The sequence below is a fragment of the Arvicola amphibius genome, chromosome 5 (genome assembly GCF_903992535.2).
Source record: "Arvicola amphibius chromosome 5, mArvAmp1.2, whole genome shotgun sequence".
Taxonomy (NCBI): Eukaryota; Metazoa; Chordata; class Mammalia; order Rodentia; family Cricetidae; genus Arvicola; species Arvicola amphibius.
Genome location: NC_052051.1, coordinates 56,792,151 through 56,801,255, shown reverse-complemented (window position 1 = coordinate 56,801,255; position 9,105 = coordinate 56,792,151).

Here is a 9,105-nt window from a genome sequence, read left to right as displayed (position 1 = left end):
TTCTTGCAGAGGGCCCAGCTTCCATTCCTAGCACCCACAGGGTAGCTCACAGCTGTCTACAATTCCAGTTCCATGGACTCCGAAGCCCTTAGAGGGCACCAGAAATGTGATGTACATCCATACATGAAGGCAAAACACCCTGCACATAAAATAGATAAATAAATCTAAAATTAATAACCCTAGGTGTCCTCGGACTCTTATATAAGCCAGACAAGAAATCCCTGTAAAGTAAGTTGTCTCTCCTGGGCTCGCATTTCCTATCGAAGGCACGCATCTTCTTGGTAATAAAACCTCATCTCTGTCCCTTGCTGGTGGCACATGCCTTTAATCCTGGCACTAGAGAGTCGGGCAAGGAGATCTATGTGAGTTCGAGACCAGCCTGGTCTACAACGTGAGTTCCAGGACAGCTAGGGCTACACAGAGAAACTCTGTCTCAAATAACCAGAAAAATAAACGAAAAACAAACTCTAAAAGACTGAAACTTCCTCCTAGCCATTACCTGTCTAGTCTGAGTTCTTCCTCTAAGAGTGACAGGGAGAAGGGTTATTAGGATGACAGCTAGCTCTGCCGGGCTGGAGCACCTGTCCTCAACAGGCCAGCCAAAGAAACAGTGGCAGTAAAAAGAACAAGAGATCTATTCCATGTGGTCACACTGGAAAGGGGACACAGAAGCCCGGTGACACAATCTCTCCCCACCTGCCATGATGGTAAGGATTCACTGTCAACCTGGTAAAGCCGAGAATCACCCCGGCAGTCTCCGTGAGAGACTGTCTTGGTCAGGTTGGCCGGTGTGCATGTCTGTGGGGGACTGACATGATTATGCATTAATGGACACGGTAGGACTCAGCCGACTGTGGGCAACGCCTTGCCTTGGTTTTGGGGCCCTGGACTGTATAGGAATAGAGAACTGTATGCTTTTCTCACTGTTCTTGATGTAGCATGACCAGCTGAGTTCCTGCCTTGACTTCCTTGCTGTGATTGATTGGCTGTAACCATTGTGAGCTAAATCACACTCTTTTTCTCTCCTAAGATGGTTTTAAAAAGTGTGTGTGTGTGTGTGCGCGCGCGCCAGCAAAGGCCAGAAGAGGACATCAATTCCCCTGGAGCTGGAGTTACAAGCTGATGTGAGTGCCGGAAACCAAACTCAGGTCCTCTACAAGAGCACCAAGCACTCTTGACCACTGAGTCCTCTCTCCTGCCCCTCCCCCCACCAAGTTGTTTTTCTAAGGTATTTTATCACAGCCACAGAAGTGAAACTACAACACCCCCTCCCTGAGGGTCTTTGGGGGATCCTGGCATGAGGCTTAGGTTTAAATAGAGGGCAAGAGTTATTCCTAACACTAGTCCTGGCCGAGGTGTGGTCCTGCCCACCATCACTGTCAGCACTAGCTTCTCCACAAGGTCGACAGTCAAGTTTTCAGAACCATGTGGAATCCCTTTCCGGAAGATAAGTTCCTCACTGCCTGGCAGCAGGCTTCAGGATTTTCCTTCTCCAAGGACGAGATTCCTGGGGGGGGACATCCAATTTCTTGAGGTCCTTTGTGTCTCTTTTGAACATCTTCATTCCTACTAGGAGTTAAGAGCCTAGAAACACTAGGTTGAGGTCTCTGTGTCACCTCTGTCTCTGAGGCCTCTCCAGCCTGCACCACCACCAACTGCAAACCCGGCTAACAGCTAAAAATTGTCCACGGCACCAGAGCTAAAGGCTTATTTTTCTAAGCCTTCTCTGAAGAAAGCAAAATAACCGACTTCAGCTACAGATCAGAGGGTGGAACAAGGAAGGTCTGGGTAGGAGTGCAAACCAGGAGCAGAACCCTTTTTTTAAATTTTACTGTCATTGTTTCTAATTATGTATGTGGGAGGGCGTGTGCACATGAGGGCAGTGATCTAGAGGGCTGGAGGGCAGAGGCCTAGGATCCTCTGGAACTGGAATCACAGCGGTTGTGAGCTGCTGTTTGAGTGCTAGGAATTGAACTCAGATCCTCCAGGAAGAACAGCAAAAATGTTGAGCGACAAGTATTCTCAAGCACTGAGCCACCTCTCCAGCCACCTTTCCAGCCACCTCTCCGGCCACCTCTCCGGCCACCTCTCCGGCCACCTCTCTAGCCTCGCAGGCAGGCCTCGCGTTCATCCAGTTTGTAGTTACCAGATTGCAGAGGCTCCACCAATCCGCTGTGATAACTTTGAAGGTTTCAGCATGACTTGGTTAGTTTTACTAGCGTCTGCTAACTAGTTAACTTGGCATGGCTTGGTTAGTTTTACCTGCAGCTGCTAACTAGTTAACTTGTTTTGTCTCCTTCCTTTACCCCCGATCCTTGAAATTAAATTTTTTTTTTTTTTTTTTTTTTTGGTTTTTCGAGACAGGGTTTCTCTGTGGCTTTGGAGCCTGTCCTGGAACTAGCTCTTGTAGACCAGGCTGGTCTCGAACTCACAGAGATCCGCCTGCCTCTGCCTCCCGAGTGCTGGGATTAAAGGCGTGCGCCACCACCGCCCGGCTTGAAATTAAATTTTGAACACCTCAGAATTTTTCTCTCAGGGTTGACTCTATTATCTGTTTTTCATAACATTAGATGAAATATTCTAATATGTGGCCATTCTAATCTGTGTCTGTCCATGAGAAATGCCGACTTGTATATTTTTTTTCTCGTGAACTTTGTCAGATTTTGGTATCATTTGCTTTGCTGGCTTCATAAAATAAGTTGCTCCTCTCCCTCCCCCTCCTTCTCCTCCCTTCTCCCTTCCCCTCCTCCTGAAGTCTCATTAAGCCAGTTGTGACTGAACTGTGGTTTGGAGAAGGATATGGGAGGGGCAATGTTCCAAATCAGAGGTTTGTCCCGGTGGCCTGAGGGCCTGCAGACAGGGTAGGCCTCCCTTGGGCATCTGGAGGAACACGACCGCTACAGACAGATGGCGATCTTCCAGGAATGAGAGAACAGGTACACGGTATCCTCCATGGTTTCCCGTTTACCACTAAATCAGGCTGCTGCCCGCAGTGATCATGTAGCTGGAACCGGCTTGGCAGACTTGAAGTCCTTCTCAGCAGAGATTTCATGTAGCCCAGGTTGACCCCCAAACTCACTATGTAGTGATGATCTTTAACTTCTGGTCCTCCTGCCTCTGCCTCCCAACTGCTGGGATTATAACCACATGTCACAACACGGGGTTTACGTCATGCTGAGGATCACACACAGGACTTCATACAGACTAAGTAAGTACTCTACCAACCAAATTGGGTCTGCAGCTATTCGGATCATCAGTCTTTAAGACTTTAAGAACCTGGCTGTAGTCCCATCAATGGCTGTAGGGCCCGGGTCTACCCTTGTTCCTGGGGTTCATCTTGAGGACAGTTTCTGGTTAGCTAACTAAAACATTCTGTTTGTTCCTGTGCTCCCTCTGCCCTGGTGATTAGCTGTAGGGCATTGTTTACTCCATCTTTGGTATGGTAATTTCCCACCTGCCTGGGCAGAAATCCTTGTGCAGCAGCTAGGTACAGAAGGGTTTCCCCAAGGTTGAATAAACGGCATTCCGTTGATCTCCTTTCGAATGACCCAGGTCTCCTGCGTGTTCTTTCAATCTCCAGGCCCTTGCCCGACTCGCTTAGGGTACTGTACCAAGGGGGGTAACACAGAATCTGGTGTTACAATTGGAGGCCCCGCTGGGATCATCAGCAACTACAGTGGGAGGCCCATCAGCGAGATCTGGAAGTAGGGATCCCTGAGAGGTCGCCCTCGGAAGGCTGGCCAGCAGGTAAGAAATTGAGTGGTGAGGGTGTATTGATAATGGGTACAAGTAATTCTGTTTCGGTATTGATGGCCGATTAAAGGGCCAATTGATAGTGCTTTTAGAGAAGCAAGGCAAGGAAGACACCGGTATTAAAACTAGACGGCACAAGAGTTCCTTAAGACAGTTTTCTTTTGTGTAAGGTAGTTAATTGTCTGATTTTTTGAGAGAGTTTAGTCCCTGGTTTCTACACGCGGGGGGGGGGCACTTTAATATTACTGATTGGGAGCAGGTAAAGGAAAAAGCATTGAAAGAGTGAGAGCCAGAAGAATTTCCCATAGCGATATTTTCACTACGGCGCTTAGTCAGAGATGCTCTTCTCAGCGATAATGTAAAGTAAAAGAGCAATTAGAGAATTTGAACAAAACCTTTGAGGAGATTCAGGATGTGGAATCTGTGAGTTCTATGAAGAGTTTTGAGGAGCAGCAAGTTAAGAATATTAGAAGGGATATAGAAGAGAAAGTAGAGATTTTAGAAAAGGAGATCGCATTGATAAAAAAGAAGTTAGAAAAAGAGGAAAGGAAGGAAGCAAACAGAGATGTCTCCATGAGACCTCTGCCGCAAAAAAACATTCCTTGCCACTTCAAATCCTTGTACTAATGCCTCCGAGAGATCCAAAACAGACTAAATAATCTAAGTAGAGAGAGGTAGATTTATCCTGTTGTGGAAATTATTGATCTGCAAGGACAGAGGATCAGGCAGTGTAACCCCCTGGCCTTTTAGGACATTAAGCAACAAAAAGAAGTAGTTACAGCCTATGGAACTCATGCCCCCTTCACTGTGGCTTTAATGGAATCCTTTATGAAACTCAACCTTACACCAGTGACTGAATGCAGCTTTGCAGGGCTTGTCTTTGGTGTGTGTGGGGGGGGATTATTTGTTATGGAGAGGTGAAATGCAGGAAAATTGCAAAAATACCTCACTGAGTAATGCCACTGTGGGTTTAAGTGATTGGCCTATTGAAAATGCTAACAAATATTGTCAAGAGGCTATATGTCCCATAGAAATGGGAATTTAAATGACTTTATCCAGTTAAATGCAGGGACATTGATGGTCAGGTAATTGTTTCTGCCCTTAGGGAGAGTCAAGGTGGAGCTAGATCAAGGACTTGTTTTCAATGCAAATGATCAGGATATATTAAAAGGAATTGCCCTGCGGGTAAAGGGACCGTTAACCAACCCCGGGGGGGAAAGCCAGATGTGCCCAGCAACTGGAGGCAGAGACCGGTGGAATTCTGTGAGTTCAAGACCAGCTTGGTCTACAGAGTTCCAAAAACAGCTAGAGGCAGGACGCATAGTGCCATCCACTTCCCCCTGGAATATTCCTATCTTTGTTATTAAGAAAAAATCTGGTAAATGGAGGCTGCTATAAGATCTTAGAGCAGTAAATGATTGTATGGACAGTCTGCAGGGGAATCCAGATCCAACCTTTTTTTTGTGAGTTGACCTCAGGCAAGGCAATGTATTACTTTAATTGAAGAAAAGCTTGCCTCTGCTCATATTCATTATATTGACTATAGTCAGCCGCTGCTGTTAATTTTTCCCTCTCAGCATAGTCCTACTAAAGTTTTTTTGGCAGCAAGGACCCATTCTATTGGTACATGAACATGTGTCACCTGTAGTAAACTTAGCTTGCAAACCTTTGGAATGTTACCTGATAAGGTTATTACACCATATACCCGGGCAAAAATAACTTGGCTGCAAAATTTTGCTGAAGATTGGACCTTGTTTTTATGCACTAATCCCTGCAGGTTTGATAATCATTATCCTTCTGATAAGTTGGTCACCTTTTTAAAAAATCATCCGGTATGCTTCCCTAAAGTTATTTCTTTGCAGCCTCTGGCAGGGGCTTGGAATGTGTTTACTAATGGATCTTCCACAGGGAGAGCTGTGGTAGCCTCCCCTCCTGATTTTGATATTCAGCCTGTTAATGCTAAATCTGCTCAGGTGGCTGAATTGATCACTGTACAAATGGCCTTAGAGAAATATGCTGATATTCCATTTAACTTTTTTACTGATAGTAAATAAGCAAAATTCTTGCACCTTTGGAAACTGCAGCTTATATTGCCTCTGTATCTCGAGTCCAGATGCAGTTATTGGCTATTCAAACTTTGCTTTGGGCCCGATCTGTTCCCATTTACGTAGGGCATTTGCGGGCTCATACTGACCTGCCTGGTCCCTTGAGCGAGGGGAATGCATTGGCTGATCAGCTTACCCGCCAAATTTGTGCAGTGAGTCAAGAATCTTATGAAGCTGCAGAAAAAGCTCATAATTGTTTTCATCTCAATGCTGGGTCTTTAAGATTTCATTTTAAGATTTTTCGAGAGCAAGCCACTGATATTGTTAAAAAAATGCACTTTGTGCACAGAACTTTTAACTCTTCCCCATTTGGGAGTTAATCCTCGTGGGCTTGCTCCTAATCATTTATGGCAAATGGATGTTACCCATGTTCCTTCTTTTGGGTGTTTGCAATATGTTCACGTAACTGTGGATACATATTCTCATCTTATTTTTGCCTCCGCTCATACAGGAGAAAAATTATGGGATGTTAGAAGTCACTGTCTCTAGGCTTTTGCCTACATGTGAGTTCCAAAAACTGTAAAAACTGATAATGGGCCAGCCTACACCAGCACTGGTTTGCTAAATTTTGCTCTGAGTCCTCTATTTCTCATAAAACAGGAATACCCTGTAATTCTCAAGGACAAGCTATAGTGGAGCGCACAAAGCCTATTTGCATAAAACAAAAAAGGGGGAATATGGTTCCACCCCCAGAGACCATTCGTCTTTTATTTTATACGTTTTAAATTTGCCTGTTGATGCTCAGTCTCATACAGCTGCTGACCGGCATTGGCGGCCAGATTCTTCCGGGATGCCTCATGTTAAATGGAAGAATCTAGCAGATGGCATCTGGTATGGTCCAGATCCTGTATTGGTGTGGGGAAGAGGGGCTGTTTGTGTTTTCCCGCAGGATGCTGACAATCCAGTATGGGTTCCTGAGCATCTGGTGCGTGCTGTGGATTTTCCCATCCAGAAGCCTGAAGACAGGACAGAGCCAAGAGATCAAGTAGACACTGGCTTGTCAACTGAAGAGTTGCTGGGATCCTGAGGAGCTGGCTGTGGTGGTCCGAGTGCCAAGGATTGTTCCTCTACCTATCGACCCATCCCATGATATTGGCAGCCATTGCTGTGGCTGCCAGAGCGGCTAGAGCTGCCGGATTTTCCTTTAGTCAGTCAGTTGCTTCTGCTAGCACAATGGATACCCTCTCAGGGCAGGTTGCAAATGCCTTGGCCATTCAAATTGAGCTAAATTTACAAATGAATTGGTTGTGGTTTATGACCTCTGCTAGGTTACAGTAAAGGCTTATTGCTGTTATTCATGGACCCTGGAATGCATGCACAATTTATAAATTGGCTCATGAGATTATTCTAGTTTACTATACCAGGGTTCCTCCCACCAGCGCTGAGACCTTACTTAAAGGGCTCCAATTTGGGCAGACTTATTAAGGATTGAGCAGGCACAGTCCCTTAGGGAGTGCTTATATGTGCTGAAGCATCATCTTCATGGTTTCATGGTGCCAGAGCCAAAGGCAAGCTCAGGTCAATGTTGCCACGTGGCGAGTCCTCTTAGTTATTGCCCCAGAGAATCTTTCAGCATGAATCTGGCTAAACTTAGTGATGGGTGACTAGTGAGCCAATGACGGGAAAGGTTTTTGGGGGGCTACCGCAACCTAAGACAGGAAATGTGTTTTGACCTGGACACTTTCCCATGACGGGTAAGGGGTATTGCCTGATGTCCAATGCCACCTAACACAGGCCTAGTCATATAATTTATATAAAAGGGGGAGCTGTAGGCCCGGGTCTACCCTTGTTCCTGGGGTTCATCTTGAGGGCAGTTTCTGGTCAGCCAGCTAAAACATTCTATTTGTTCCTGTGCTCCCTCTGCCCCGCCTGGTGATTAGCTGTAGGGCATTGTTTACTCCATCTTTGGTATGGTAATTTCCCACCTGCCTGGGCAGAAATCCTTGTGCAGCAGCTAGGTACAGAAGGGTTTCCCCAAGGTTGAATAAACGGCATTCCGTTGATCTCCTTTCGAATGACCCAGGTTTCTTGTGTGTTCTTTCAATTTCCAGGCCCTTGCCTGACTCGGCACGCAAACTGTACCGAGGGAGTAACACAGAATCAGGTGTTACAACTTTTATCTTAACTTTGGATGCTGGGTTGAACCAAAGCCTCATGGGTTCTAAGTGGATGCTTCACACTGCTCTGTGTCCTCTGCCCAAGTGAGCATACCTCGTGATAGCTTTGAAGTCTGAGGAATACTGTTGTCAAGTATTAAAGAGACAGCAAAGATCCAAGAAATGTGTTCAAAGTCCCAAGTGTGCAAAGCCCCTTCCTGGACTTTGGGTGCGACACACTTGAGAGGAGCTAGCTATCCAAGAGCATTATCAGAGAAGTGGAGAGTCTCATCAAGGGAATTAAGGGGTAAGAATCTGACTCCTGTCAGTCTGTCTTTCTTCTTCTTGACACAAAGGACAGCTCTCACCTCAAAGGCACCAGAGTGACCACATCCTGGGAACCAAAATTCAGATTGTCCTTGATGACATACTCCACCCTGGGAATGTGGAGGCCCAAAGAGGCCAAAGGTCAGAGAGTTTGGGACTTGTTTTTAATTCACGGTTATTGTGCTTCTAACTTGAACAGAGTTTCTCTCTCTCTCTCTCTCTCTCTCTCTCTCTCTCTCTCTCTCTCTCCTTCTCTTGTCAACAGGTGTGACTAGTTGTCAGACCTCGTGCTCCTGAAATAGGGAAGTAGTTGGTTCTTACCTAAAACAAAAGTTTAAGGATCCAACTAGTTCCCTTTATGGAAATAACTTGGGATTCCACCCAGGGAGTGGTTTGCCTAAGGAGTATTTGGTCCAGGGCATGAGTCAAGGGCATGAGCAATAAATGTACCTCTGACTTTCAATTTGTATGTTAATGCAGTCCTTTTGTTCTGCTCCTACCCTTTGAAGTCAGGTCTTTATTAAGCTGTTGGAAAATAAAACACGAGAGAATTTTCAGTACTCACTCCTGATACTATCCTGTATGTTTCTGCATTTTATTATTTTCATTCACATTTTTGCATTCTTTACTATATTTCTAAATTCCCATGCCTCCCCTCTGGAAGAGGATCTTTTTGTCAAGGCTGGCCCCCCACACACACACACACACACACACACACACACACACACACACACACACACACACACACGGGAATAGCTACAGGGTATCTGTATAGTCCCAGAGCCGAAGGGAGTCACAAATCGGAGTCACAAATCGGTGCATTT